At 44.7% G+C, this 14,960-nt stretch overlaps 1 long non-coding RNA gene across 1 annotated transcript in view; it reads right to left on the bottom strand.

The window, feature by feature from the left end:
- The window catches only part of LOC137871651 (uncharacterized), a 34,330-nt gene extending 26,586 nt beyond the window's left edge, over positions 1-7,744 (bottom strand). The window contains exon 1 of the long non-coding RNA XR_011102827.1: positions 7,657-7,744. This is a non-coding gene — a long non-coding RNA (uncharacterized lncRNA). The remainder of the gene's footprint in view (positions 1-7,656) is intronic.
- Between the last annotated feature and the right edge of the window lie 7,216 nt (positions 7,745-14,960).

Here is a 14,960-nt window from a genome sequence, read left to right as displayed (position 1 = left end):
AGTTCTCAATCTGAACAATAACCTACAGACGGTACTTTAAACAGTTGATGTGGCTCATTGTCTTAATGATCATTTAATCAGCGATGCAACCCCAGCACCTGATCAGCTGACCATCACACATTCTAGGCTTCGTAAGCGTCGACAACAACAACAACCGCTTCCAGTTTGTGTCGCAGGCTTTCAGTTAGAACTGTCGTCTAAACATAGACTGAGATGATCAAGTGATCAGACTATACAGAGTGAAATGTATCGAAATGAATAAATTAAATAGTTAAAAACAAATAATGGAAGGGGTTGCACGAGTCATCCTTTGCTTGATATGGAGGATGGGACGTCCCATATGATCGATAAACAAACATCATTACAGTGGGGAGTGATCCCACCATCAACTGAAATCAAACGGTCGGGCTGTTTCACATCTTTTACAGAAACGCAAAGCTGCATCTTTTCACTTGTTCACTTGTAAGGGCTGCGAAGGAGCTCTTTCATTTTAAGCCAAAACAGTCCTCTACAGTTGATGCCAGTGACACGAATTAAAGCTTTTTACAGTGTGTGTGTGTGTGTGTGTGTGTGTGTGTCTCTGTGTGTGTGTGTGTGTGTGTGTGTGTGTGTGTGTGTGAGTAGCCATCACAGTCATTCCACTCTGACCAATGCTTTGGATGTGTCTCTCATGACTGCCAACATTCGTCATTTCAGCAAAAATGTCTTTCGCTTCCCGAACCCTTTGTGAAACGCTGCGGATGTGCAGAACGAATCAATAGGCTGCGCAGGAAGCTGCTGTCTCATTGATTTTTGGTGCAGAAGCCACTGATGGTGGTACTGATGGTGGTACTGATGGTGGTACTGATGGTTCATTTTCTTTGGTCAGAATCACTCTAGAGACAGATCGGACAATATTAAACTATATTTATACACTAGATTGAACAATGATAACAACTGATAATGAAAACTGCATCACTAAATGAACCGTCCCTTTTACTTTATAGGTATTAGGTTAAATATTAAATATTAGGCTCTACCACACTTTATTACATGTGCAAACTGGATGAACAATGTCCCTTACTGTGTGAACTTAATAATGGACAATACAGAACCCTTTTTACCAAACATGAACGTGTCTTAGAAGTGTTTCACCTGGTAAGCCAGCTGGTGTGTTGAAACCATCGTTAAATCTTCCTTTTAGCCGATGCTCTCCATCTACAGCCGTTCTTCAGAGGAGACCGCTAACAATGAGCCAAACCCAAAGTGAAGCAGTAACAGAGATGAGCTCACTAACCAGCTAACAGTTCACCGTGTAGCTACACAACTGAACTACATACACGTTCAAAGATATCAAATTCAACTCTACAAAATAAGCAATTAACAGTGAAGCGGGCCCGGTCACTGCCACTAAAATGCTTCTCTATTTAGCGACACGTTTCATGGTCTCACGGCTAACAGTGTAGCGTTAGCTACAACTGTACAACACACACTAACGCAGACATGTTTCGCGCTCTAAGCTAATTAGCGAATTCACGCATAACGTTAATAAACTCCAATTAGGAGGTAAAATGGTCATAACTTTCTATCATGCAAAAAGTGCAACTCAACCTAAACTGACAATCAATTACTTACATGTGTACAGAGAACAACGTCGTGTTTATTCATGTTGAGAGAGAGAGAGAGAGAGAGAGAGACAGGGACAGAGAGAGAGAGAGAGAGAGAGGGGGGGGGACAGAGAGAGAGAGAGAGGGGGGGGGGGGCAGAGAGAGAGAGACACAGAGCGAGAGAGAGAGAGAGAGAGAGAGAGAGAGAGGGACAGAAAGAGAGAGAGACACAGAGAGAGGGACAGAGAGAGAGAGACAGAGAGAGAGGGACAGAGAGACAGAGAGAGAGAGAGAGAGAGAGAGAGAGAGAAAGAGAGAGAGAGAGGGACAGAGAGAGAGAGAGAAAGAGAGAGAGAGAGAGGGACAGAGAGAGACAGAGAGAGAGAGAGAGAGGGACAGAGAGAGAGAGAGACACAGAGAGAGGGACAGAGAGAGAGAGAGAGAGAGAGAGAGAGAGGGACAGAGAGAGACAGAGAGAGAGAGAGAGAGAGAGAGAAACTCAGTAATGGCAGGCCGCTCTGGCTACGGTGACGTCAACACGTCTTATACACAGGTTATAATGAGTTCTTATCAGTTCATTAGCAGAGTGGACAGTGCGTTCAAAGCAGGTTATAATGAGTTATTATCAGCAGCAGGTACATTCACTCTGCTCCTGCTACTTTATACCTCTACTCAACATTCCTGAGATAAATCTTTCTCTTTTTACTCCACTGGACTGTAGTCAGGCCTACTAATTACCAGTAAATAAAATACAGTATGATACAGTGCTTAACAACCGGTTTTTAAAGTGGTTGGATTAAACTCCATTTAGTCCAGCAGGCTCACATGCATCAATAATTCAGCCATAGTAACTCTGTGAAAGAGGCCAGAATGAGTTCCTGTGAGTGTCAGTAAGGCATGCTGCACCCTGCAGGACCATGCAGGACCATGCAGGACCCTGGAACAGACTAACATGTAATCTGGTCATAGTGACTTACACCTGTGCTTTTTGTCACAGTGTCTGCTGTGAAAACACAACACCAGCCTGCAACAGCACAATAAATGTATACAATTATGTTATATAATTAATTGTATATAATTATATTATTAATATTAGCTACAACACTTTCCTTGAGTAATAATGCTGTGATTATCATAATGTTATTAGCTGCTCAATAAATTGAATGAATAAATGCATTGATATATGAATATCTAATGCAGTCTAAATGCTAATGAAAACACTGGAATGGACATTAAATCAATCAAGATCATTAGAAGACAAAACAACAACCTGACAGTTCTCCAAAGCCTTACTTGCAAGCATTAAAAAAAAAAATCAAATACCACACAAAGCGGGTCATCGGCCCGCTGAAATACCTTCAGCTTCATTTTTTTCTGAAGTGATGATGACTGCACGATATGGCTAATTAGGAGCTCCGCTTAACATCTCACAGAGGCTGTTTGTAAAGCATTAACTCCCGCTGATGAAACACAGACTGCTGGATGAGCGCTCGCCCGTGTGTTTGACACAAGACCTTCCCTTCCCTTGGCCGCATGAAAATTAAAACACTGCATTTAGGTTTTTATAGAGCGGTGAGCAGTCAAGTGTGTACGTCTCAGCTGCTGTGAAGAGACTGTTGGGTGTGTGCAAAGGCTTCATCCAGATAAAAAAAAAAAATAGAGCGTCAAGTCAAAATCTGAAATCTTCCTTCCAACAGTGGCAGACAGGAGCGCTTCTTTTTAGGTTGTGTTATTTTTTAGTCTCATATTTTGTCTCTAACCTTTCGTGCTTAACCTATCTGCTTACGCTGATTTGATTTCTGTCCGTTCCGCCGTCCCCCTCGTCCCCCTCGTCCTCCGTCTTTTCCTTCCACCCTCCTACTGTCCTTCACTTATCCGTTCTTTAAAAGTCATCTCGGGTTAGCTGGAATGTCACATCGCTCAAGCGTGCCCTCTGGGGCAGCTCCTGTTATTTTAAGGGGTCATGTACATTTATCCAAGCAATGAATGAGGAAGCACCCACCGGCTGCAGTGGGAGGCCCGAGTAGAGCCACAGCTGAAAGGACAACAAAAACATTTACTCTTGGAGAAGTGGAGGTCAAAGATGGCCGCCACCTGTCAATTGCTGCCTTCTTGGCCTTGAGGGACTTGAACTTCTGGCCACTCACCCAAGAGACCGTCGCTGGTGACTTACAGTGATTTTGTTTTAAGAAAGGAAACGGAGTGCTTTCATTAACAGCACACTCTTAATGTGTGAGCCAGAATATTCCCTCCAGAAAGCCTCTGCAATAGCACTCAGCCCATCCAGGCCCACTAACAGAACAGTCCGCTCAAACACACACACTAATGAAATGATTCAGGGTCAGCAGCCCCTTAAGGTGATGTGACACCTGTCCAATCGTAAGGGAAACTCTGTCAGAGCCGAGTCCGTGCTCCTTTCTCATTTTGACAACAACACAATTACGTCAAGTTGGCGCGGTTTACAGTTTGTAAAGATTTTAATTAACTCAGATGCATCAGATGTGTCACGCAAGCGAGAGAAAGCATAGCTTTCTTGTGACCATTAGCTGCTGCCTGGAATGCTTGCAGTGGGTGTAGTGCTCATTAAGCAGTGATATAAAGCACAATCTCATAATGACTAAAGATCTGTTGTCTGGTAAGCACTAACAAAGCGATTGATTCGTAAGCAGAGGAAAGGAGGAGGCCGGGAGGAAAGGGAGAAAATTATAATGAGAGCGAGCGTGAGGGAGGGAGGGAGGGAGGGAGGGAGGGAGAGGCATTTAGCTGGCAGACAGTTTCCTGATTCAGCCGGGCTGGAGAGCAGGGGTAGCTGTCTTCCTCCATGTACCTCATCTATCACTGCCTATTTCTAGGAGACTCACCCGTTTCCCCCTCCACACGCACAGGAGGAAGGGAGTGAGAATTCAATCTTTCCCTCGCTTCACAGTCATCTGCAGAAATGCATTCGTTCACCCTTCGCGGCAGGGCCCCCAAAACCTGCCAATAATCGTCCACCGGGGCGGGAAAGAATCCCTGCAGGTAGCCGAGCTTTCCTCATGTGATCGGTTTACAATCTGTGAAGTCTCACAGGCAGATTAGGAACCAGGAAAACAAGCTTTAAGACCCGCGGTGGTCTTCAACCGCAGGGATCCCGGGGCACTTGTGGAAACATTCATTAATTTACTTTTTAAGAAAATAGTTAATCCTAATGTGTTAGTTTAATGCTCAACATATTCTCTCACTGAATACACATATTTGAAAATATAGAGAACCCTGTTGCAGCAGAACTGATCTTATCTCTAGTACAACCATCTTGGATCATCAAAACATCCACAATAACAGATTCTTTGGCCACTTGGGGGCAGCTTAAACCGGCCGTGAAAACCCGACTGTGACATTATGCCTTTTATGTTGCTATGGCAAAGTAAAATAATTACCAATTCACAGCATAATCCAGCAGATGTGGATACGGTTCTGTCGCGCTGCCAGCACAAACAGCTTGCTGTGACATCAAAAAAGTGTTAATATTTCAACTCTCCCCGTTTCTAAATGATCCATTTTTCAATCGTTTCATTGATTGAAATACGGCCGCTGGGAGGCAGAAGTCCACAACACGCTGAAACACACATGACGGATTCAACGTTACGTTACGTTGATCTGGATAGAGACAGGAAGACATGGACGTTCATTGGAGCTGTTTTTCTTTGTCTGCTGTTCGGTTCTGGGCAGGTTAACAATGAGAGCAGTGAGAGTGAACCAAAACAGAACTTTCATACTCTAACAATTACTGTCAAATGTCTGTTTTTTTCATCAATGTCGCGCTGTGGAAAGTGTGATCAAAACTAAAGGAAGCACAAATGGTACGGCACTAAATTCACATTTAGCTGACATCAAGATTTCACTTCATATTTTATAGAGTTGTTGTTTTTTAATGTTCTTATTTGTGCATCCATGTTTACACAGGTTTGTGATGTTGGTGCAGGCTGTCACATCGACATCTGCTGCACGTCAGCAGCGTTTGTCTGAGCTACTCAAAAGGGAAATCATAATTAACGTGTATCCTTGCTTTCCCCCTTGGAAACCACAGGCTCATCATCACTCCGACGGGCCTCGGGTCACTTCCACGCCTGACGTCTCCCGACGTACAGGCAAGCGTTCCACCGGGACCACCTGAGTCGGGTCGGAGCGAGCGGGTCACAGCCACGAGGCAACCCTTTCAAACAAAACCTCCCCCCCTCTGGTGAACGCCAGCGCAAGTTTGCTGAAATCCAGACTCTCTCCTCTTTCCTCTCCGTCTCTCGCCGCTCTTTACTCATTTGCATAATCCCTGTGACACTCTGATTAATAACTCCAGTGTGATTTGCATATCTATGCCTGAAATTGAGGACAGACAGTCACACAGTAAACAGTCCAGCGAGGAAAGAACTGTCGAGGATGGTACTGGTGGGACAAGGGATCTCTCTCTCACACACACACACACACACACACACACACACACACCAACAAACAGAAGGGCTGGGAAAATGGAGACCTTACTACTCCAGCTGTTCCTGCTACAAACAGTAATTCAAGAACATGCGACCCCCCCCCCCCCAAAAAACGACCACGGTAGAGCTCTGGATTACCCGTTCCTTGGACAGCGAAGGCAGACTGGGTGTTACAGGCTTGTATTTGCTTCAACAGCGCCCCCAAGTGGGGGAAAAGATGGTTACTTGTGATTTGCCACCAGACCGTTGCACTCTTCGGTTAATATCAACAAGTTAAACGTCAATTAAGACAAGACTCATCAGAGCTGTGTAGAAATAGCTAAGGCAATTGCATTGTTTTTTTGATTAAATTTGCTACAGACACAAACTAGGATACAATAGGTTAAACCAGGTGTTTCTGGTTTAAAGATTATTTTATTAGACAGGCTCAAATGATATGGAGCCTGTCTAATAAAATAATCATTACATGTACCGATAAACTTCAACCAATGTCATTATAACACTGAGTTTAGTCAAATCTAAATGTTTCAAAGGATTCTCCACCTCAACAAAACCTCCTGAAGGGGGGGGGGGGTCATAACAAAAAGCAACTTTTGAGACTGAAACATAAAAGTTTTACCATCAAAAACCCCCGAGAGTGAATCTCCCCACCACAGTGTAGACCTTATGCATTTGTGTTGGGTGACTGAGTTTTACACACACACGCATACACACACGCACGCACACACACACACACACACACACACACACACACACACACACACACACACACACACACACACACACACACACACACACACACACACACACACACACACACACACACACACACACACACACACACACACACACACACATCCTGACTGCCTCTGGGAGACCAGAGGCTGGAGTCGACAAGCCTGCAATGGGGTAATGACATTTCCTCCTGCGTAATGTGGCCAAAGGCGTCTCTCTCCCTCAGACAACGACAAGACGGAGATATCTGGCCGGCTCCGGTGACAAGCCCCGCTCTAATCGGCAGGTACAGCTTTCACTGCAGCTCAGGACCGAACCACAGAGTAGCAGCTAAATAATTGAACAGGTGCAATATGTTGAGGTGGGGGGGGTGGGGGGGTCGGTAGTGGGGGAGGGGATAGACGAGGAGGAGGAGGAGGACTCGCCCAAAATGTCTGCAGTGTCCTCTGCTTGGGGTAAAAGTCATCAAATGTTGGTTTGGGGGAAATGTCAAAGTACTTGCCTCACATGCTAACATGCTCCCTTCTACTCGAATCCCCCAAACACAGCAGCATTCCATCTCTCAGATTCTCCACATGACCCGTAGAAGAACAGATGATTTATTATATACTATATATATATATATATAAAGCTTGTGTGTTTGTATTTCTCTTTCCAGGTTTGTCATCAAGTCTCCAGGTTGCCATGGCAACAAATTGGGACGTCACGCCGGCGTCTCACCCTCGTCTCACCTCATGTGCGCGGCGACTTCACGGCCATACCGATCCCTGATTTCACGGGGAAGGTTGTCAGCGGTGGGAAGTGAGGCAGAATAGGCACGCGCGTGTGCGTGTGCGTGCGTGTGCGTGTGCGTGTGTGTGTGGACTGACCTTGAGGGACTGTCCCCGTGCAGGCTTTAGGAGGGGGAGGGATGGATTCAGAGAGCGAGATGCTGTGTAGCAGGTATCCAGTCTCCCGGCCACACATGGCGAGTGCCACAGCTGCAGTCAGCTGGAACCGACGCGGCCTCTCTGTGAAGGCGAGGCGCTGCCCTCTGACACAACAACAGCACTCCGGTGTGCAGCTACAGGGATCTCTGTGGACAGGACATCAGTGATCAGACTCAACGATGAAGGGCCAGGAAAATAAAAAACAAAAGCCAGGACGGAGACAATAATGAGAAGATTACAACGGAGAGCAGATGAATGCAGACAACGTAATAAAACAAAGGAAATGCATTTAGAATTTCAAAATGCAACATAATGTAGCTCAAAATCAGCTAGTTTGTAAATTGTATTGTTAAAAGATTGTATGTTTGTCTGCACATTCATTTGTTTCTGCATTAGATTTCTTAAGATAGTTAGTGGAGAATTGTGACACTTTATTCCTTCACCATGAAACTACGCTGATAAACTACGTCACTGTTTTCCCAAAACCAGCTCTAATGGAAGCGGCTTCCTGGATTCTATTCTCTGACAGAGTTCTTTTCCACGGAATGAATGAATGAAATAAATAAATCTGTGTCAAAGTCCTCTGTGCCACCTCTCGCTCCAAAAAAGTTTGACTGAGCCAATCAATCAAATGCGGCGCTGCGGCAGAATAATGCGTGTTTCCTCTCAAGAACGCCCGTCAAAGGAGGCATTGTGGAGGAAGCCTCCTCTGGACCCACCAAGGTGTCACAGTAAGCAGGGGTTGTCAGAGGCTTGTCACTGCTGGGTGGTTTGAAAGCATGAAAAATACCGTCTCCGGGGACGGAAGGAGGACGAGTGGTGAGGAGAGAGGGAGCGTGTGTGTGTGTGTGTGTGTGTGTGTGTGAGAAGGCCTTAACTCACTTCAGCCTGTTGCATCAACCCTTGTCAATCCTCCAGACGAGAGGTCTCCATCCACGCAGCGGGGCGGCTTTCACCTTCAGGGGTGACGGCTGTATTATTGGGCTTGACGAGCCGAGGGGAGATCAAAATCTCTGCCTAATTGAATGCTGACAGTTCAGGTTCACTCACATTCTAAGCTTATACCGAGACCGATTATTTGACCGAATAGGATTATTATGGGGGGCGAAGATTCCATCAAAAAGTCATTCAGACTGAGGGTTCAGATTCGACGTCACTTACGGCTGACAGCAAAGCAACTTTGACGCAGCTGACAGCTCCGTCTTAAAAGGTCTATGTGTCGATCCACCGCAGGAGCTTTAGCTCCGGCTCCGGTTTTCCTTGGACTGTGTCAGGCAGCTTCACATTTCTTGGCAGTCCGAAGTGGCAGTGACTGATGACAATTTCTGTTTTTAGAGCATTTAGAAAGACTTAATCACACGGGAATCATGCAGCATTAGAGCTGCCCACTCCTCCTGCTTCATGGGCCGAAAGCTCTTCTGGGGCGGACTTGATGGACTTGATGGATTCCTTCAGCCAGGGTTGATGAGTCCAGCTTGGTGCACTCGCAGATATTAATCTTAAAAGATAATTCTGGATATGTTCAGCCTATTTTCCTAATTTCTGCCAAAGGCTAACCCACAAATTGGATATAAAAGCCATTAAAGCATAACAGCACACACACACACACACACACACAACCAACTTCGGAGCTGACTGTTTGCTAATAGGGTTGGTGTTTCACTGCTTGGGTTTGTATACTTACAATACAATATCCCATATATTCAAGAAAGTGATTATATTGAGTAAAGAATGAACCATCACAATCACAAAGCAAGTAAAACAAAAGCCAGTTTAGAAATAACCTTAATTATTCAAATGTTCCCGTTTGACAGAAACACATTTTGCAGAGTACCTGTTAGTGAGTAGTAAGAGGCATCTGTGTCTCCCTCTAGTCAGGGTTTGCGCTCCCACTTTGTGATGTATGATGATGTGTTTTGACTTAAAATCTTTCCCTTTTGCAGCTTTAATTTGAATCAATTATTTGCGATCACAAACAGCCTCTTTAAAGCTGCTCCCCGGGCGACGACAACAACAACTAGAGCGCTTCTTTTGGTCCATATAATATGCTCAAACAAGCCTCATGCCACAGGTTCAGTACCACGCTGGAACCATAAGATTGGCTCGTCACAGTATCCTCAAATTCTATTTATTACCAACAAACAAAGTGAGGCCCATAGCACAGTGACTTCCTTATGTCCCCCTATGTCATCTTTATGCAACGCGAGCAGGATGATCAGGCCGTGTCTGTGGTTCGTGAGGCTCGCTCCTCTCCACAGACCCACACTGAACAGTGCTGCTGCCCCAGTTAATGATGCAAATGTGAATTCTGGTAAATGGCTAATTCCCACAGAGACGATGTTCTCCCCAAATCTTGAAACAGGCTGAACACAATGTAACCAAGAGATTATGGAATTATCCAAACAAATCAAACAAACAAGCATCATTATAATATGTATAAAAGAATATTTATCTCAAAACAAACCACAGTGCGACAGAAGTCATCTCCTCCAGTCGAGCATGTGCTATTTCGGTGTGTGCTTCTTTTTTTTCCTGTCAGTTTTGATAAAGACCAGTGGAACAGATTATGCTTTTCAGGGGTCCTGGGGGGGGGGGGGGTTGGCTCGGCTCCTGTTAGAATTCATTTAGTCAGATCGCCTCTGTAGATTATCCCTGTTTTAGAGGTCTGCGTTTCTGACAGGTCATTATTGTACGCCACACTGGGACCTACTGCAGAGAGCCCCACCATGCAGCCACAGCTCGGCGCAGCAGTGTCTAAGCACACACACACACACACACACACACACACACACACACACACACAGTATCAAACGTGCCAAACAGGGGGTAAGGTATGCCCGCTCATCTGATGTGCCGGTAGTTCAGCGGTGGACCTGATAGATCATTACTGCTGCTTCATGGGCCCAGGGCTAAGGAGGACTCACTCACCTGAACACACAGAGCAACGTGAGGACGCTCGATGGAGACCCCAGGCCTGCATTTAACTAACAGGAAACCTGTGTCAATATCAAAGGATGGAGGAGGGGGCGGAGGTAGACGAGGACTGTCTTTAACTCACACACACACACACACACACACACACACACACACACACACACACAGTCAGTAAGTGGAGTTAGTAAAAGAGAAGCAGTTACATACCGCTGACTACCTTTCTTTACTTTGCTAGGTTTTTTCTGTTGATCAGTGCTTTGCATATCTCACCATGTTGCAGCTTTGAGAAATGTATACATATACATGAGAAATGTATATGTATACATACAAAATGCAGAAATTCAAGTACAACCTTTCCTTTGGAAGTGAAGCACAATGATACTTCAATCCTCTGGTTGAGCATTTCCCCTCCCAGTGGTTAACGGACATTTGTCTCAATGAGACAGCACGTCTGTGCTGCGCTGCTACCTGCAGAACGCTATACTTTTATGTTTCCTAGCTCGCTAACGTGAGGCGCGTATATTGTTAGCGCCAGTGACGTGCGGTGAGGTTCGTTGCCAGTGACTGAACCCAATGGAGTAGTTTAAATCACCATTCATTTGGCAGCCTGCACATTGACTACTGGTTGTTTTTCATATTTCATATCAGCATTCTTTACACACACACACACACACACACACACACACACACACACACACACACACACACACAGGTAAGGTACATATTTGATTCCGCCGCGAGCGTTTCAGAAGCGAAGCCCGCGAAATTCCTCGATAATCTGTGTAACAACCACGGATGTATAAAGAGAAGAACAAACACGTTAAAGGTTACTTTACCTGTCCGACGTTGACTTGCTGTTGATTTGTTAATATTTCACTGGTTTTTGACACATTTTTAAGCTTAGATATTGAATCTTACATGTTTGCGGTCAAAGCAAAATATAAGAAGAAAGAAGAGAAGTGTAGAAGAAGAGCAACGACAGAACAAGCATCAACCCGACCCGTGGGCTCTCGCTCGCCCCCTTCAGTGAGGCAGAGGTACTGTTTGCCTCTCTGTGTTTTTTCACTGCAGTTTAATGTCAGATCAGCGACACTAAATATGTTCTACACACACGTGAAATACATTACCTATTCTATGTAAAGAAAGGACATCTAATAAAAGAGTCTACAGATATTACAGTGGTGACAAACAATGAGAAAGAAAAAGACACGTTAGTGAGGATTCACAGTCTGAGGTGAGGAACAGCTCGTCACTGCCTCACCTCACTGTCTCCTCTGAACAGGACATGCGCTGATTCAGAGATTCTGATTATAACAATGATTGAAATGATTGGAATCATACAGGAGTTACATTTATAGCACAGATCAGTAGAGAAATGTATCACCTGCCTCCCCTGGCTGCACGGATAGGACTGCTCCCCACAAGAACTTGCTTTTTGTTCGTGTTAATTTAGCGCCTGCTGAGACACACACTGCCTGTAGTGTTTGTTACACATTAGGGGCGGCTAGCTAGTGTTCTTTGGTGCCCAGACCAACACAGTGTTTGCACAAATCAGTGTGGAACGTGGGGACACACCATCAATGGTACATTGATTAATCAACTTTTTTGGCAAAAAAAATAAATAATAATTTCAAGACATAAGCAGCTAAAGATCACAGCCTAACGGCTTAATAGTTAGCTCTTCACACGTGGAGTATCCCTTAATTAACCATTATAATCGAGATCAAATGTCAAGCAAAGAAAAAATCTCCACAAATGTTTCTAGATGTCTTCCCTAAAATACAACAATCACCAGCGGAATAAATCAAGAATCATCCAGTTTTCAAGGTAATTCTGATGGAATAATATGATCCATTCCATGCTTGGACAAATTTTTGGTGAAGAAGATCTCAGACACACGGGAGCTCACGATGTTCATGAAATGGTGCCTCTGAGAAATGGTCGTGTTTACTTTTCAACATTGCAAAATAAATCGCAATTACTCTTGGAGAGGCAGACAAGGGGGGCTTGCAGTTCAGCCAAACACGGCTCCGTTTGACCTCTCATAAGCCAAAATGATTGGGGCTTTGACAGAGACCTGACCTCGCTGTCTGACAGTTGACTGGCAGACAGACTTTGCAGGAGAGGATGCTTTATCTCCCCAAACCGAGACTCAGGAACAACAGCAGACGTCTCATCGCCTCCCTGAAGTAAACGCGCAACTCCTCCCCACAGTGTCTTGCTTTGCTGGCTATAGCTCCTAATTAATAAAACAGAAAAGAACCAGGATTTATGTGAAAGCTCAATGGGAGTGCGTGCACAGAAGGCCATTCAATGTGCGCTGGATGTATTAACAAATGACCTGACTCCCATTAAGGAGCATTAGAAGAGAATTTCCAGAGCCCGCACACAGCTAATATTTACAGCTAATTAATGAGTGTTGGCCGACTGTTTGTCAAACCCGTCACAATAGAGCGGAATTACAAAGAGCTGCCATGGGAATGAGTGGAGATCTAGATAGGATTCATGTAAACAAGTGGGAAATTGTTGATGATGAGGTTCCTGGCTGCCCGAGGGACCGTTCCCTGACAGTGTAGTGCAAAGAATTAAGTAGTTAGAAACTACATTGTACCATTGCAAATCATGTCACTGAGTACACATCCAGGGAAGCCGAGACGCCTGTTGAATGTTGAAATGAGTCCAGACGGACAACCAGAGAGGCTCACTCTGCAAGGTCACCGTTTCTGAACCTTCCTGGTAATTATTCTTGATACAAGGATTAATATCTAATTCAAGGCGTAGGCCTGTGTGACTCTTTTGTTATTAACTTTGCTACTGTGGGGAAACCTTCCAGGATTATTTCAATTCAGTGATTACTTTTGGCCTAGCAGCTGATTGCAAACTGTGCTGGTAGGTTTACTTACCACATTGATTTCCTTGCCAATATTGAGGGTAGAGCTCCCAAGACATATCACCCTGCTTTCACTGCTATACTCTCTGTAAATCTTATTAGAGATGGAGGCTGATGGAAGCTCCATCCCTGCACGATGCTGAGAAAGAGCGCAAGGTTAGAAAGGAAAGACAAGTTTGGCTGAGGTGGAAAAGATGTGGTCTTCAACTTACTTCTGCCGTCGGAGGGAGTAGTGCCTGTATCACAACACGTAGGGTGTCTTATTCAGCTGATTAAACAGATCATTTCAATACAGAAATAAAGGAGATTGTGACAACATTACTTGAAATGTAAATTGTTAATCGAGTTTGGTTCTATTCAACATATATCAGTGTGCATTATCCGAACACACGTCTTCAAGTCTATTATAATCCCACCTAATCAACACCTATTGCTATTTTTTTAAATGGATTATAATCAGTTGCACGGACACACAAGAAGAATGACAATACTGTCTACATGTTTCATCTACTGATATTAAGTGGTTTGTATCCTTCAGGCAGGATACTATTTGCTCCCAGAGCTGTTTAACGTTGGCTTCTTTCAAAGCTTCCTCCCTTCCTACTACTACTACTAGCTACTCTCCTAAATACCTGAAGGTAACTGTCTCTAATACTTGACAAACCTACTGTATGCTTTTCACCCAGCGCCATATTAAATAAACACAGCGACCAGTTAAAGACCCAGATATGTATGTCAGGAGTTGGTGGAGAGCAGAACGAGCAGAAAATAGAGCTTGAGAAGAGAGAATATTGGACTTCCATTAGGTCTGGTGGCCAGAAACACGACTCCAAATCACTGCTAAAATTGCAGTGTAAGTAGGCAACTATTTGCCAACAAAATCAGCCATAAAAACAAGCCGCTGATGTGTGGTGGCTGTGTACATCAGCTTGTTTTGACATGTTTCCGCCTCCTAGTGGCCATTAAATAATTAATGCAGCTGTAATTGTAAGTCCCAGTTACTGTAGAGTAACAGCACCTCCATGTACAATATGTTTGACCTCTTAACACTTTCTTCTTTTTTTTTTCCAGAAAGCTCCAGCTTGTACTTTAACCATAAACAAGCCAAGGACAGGATGCTAAATGTGATATACACACACATTTGCTGAGTCAGGTCCCTGTTTGGTGTTAGCTAATGATACCAGCTCGTGGTAGATGGATAGCCAGGCGGTGTCTCACTTCAGAGGCGAAGGCCAGCTTAGCCATATTGCAAGCACAACAGTGTCGCCACACACTGTTTGGCATGCTGCTCGGCCCCTGCGCGTTAGTCACACAGAGTCACCCGGGGAATACTTTCTACCACTACTGATCACCGGCCTGCACCTCCTGGCCCTGAGAAATCAACAGCCAGGATTTATAGATTTACCTTAGATTGGCTGTC

Source organism: Cebidichthys violaceus, unplaced genomic scaffold (genome assembly GCF_023349555.1).
Source record: "Cebidichthys violaceus isolate CVI_PGR_0920_01 unplaced genomic scaffold, fCebVio1.0.p SCAF_15, whole genome shotgun sequence".
Lineage (NCBI taxonomy): Eukaryota > Metazoa > Chordata > Actinopteri > Perciformes > Stichaeidae > Cebidichthys > Cebidichthys violaceus.
The sequence above is the reverse complement of the archived record's forward strand: the minus strand, read 5'-3'. Positions and strand labels throughout refer to the sequence as shown.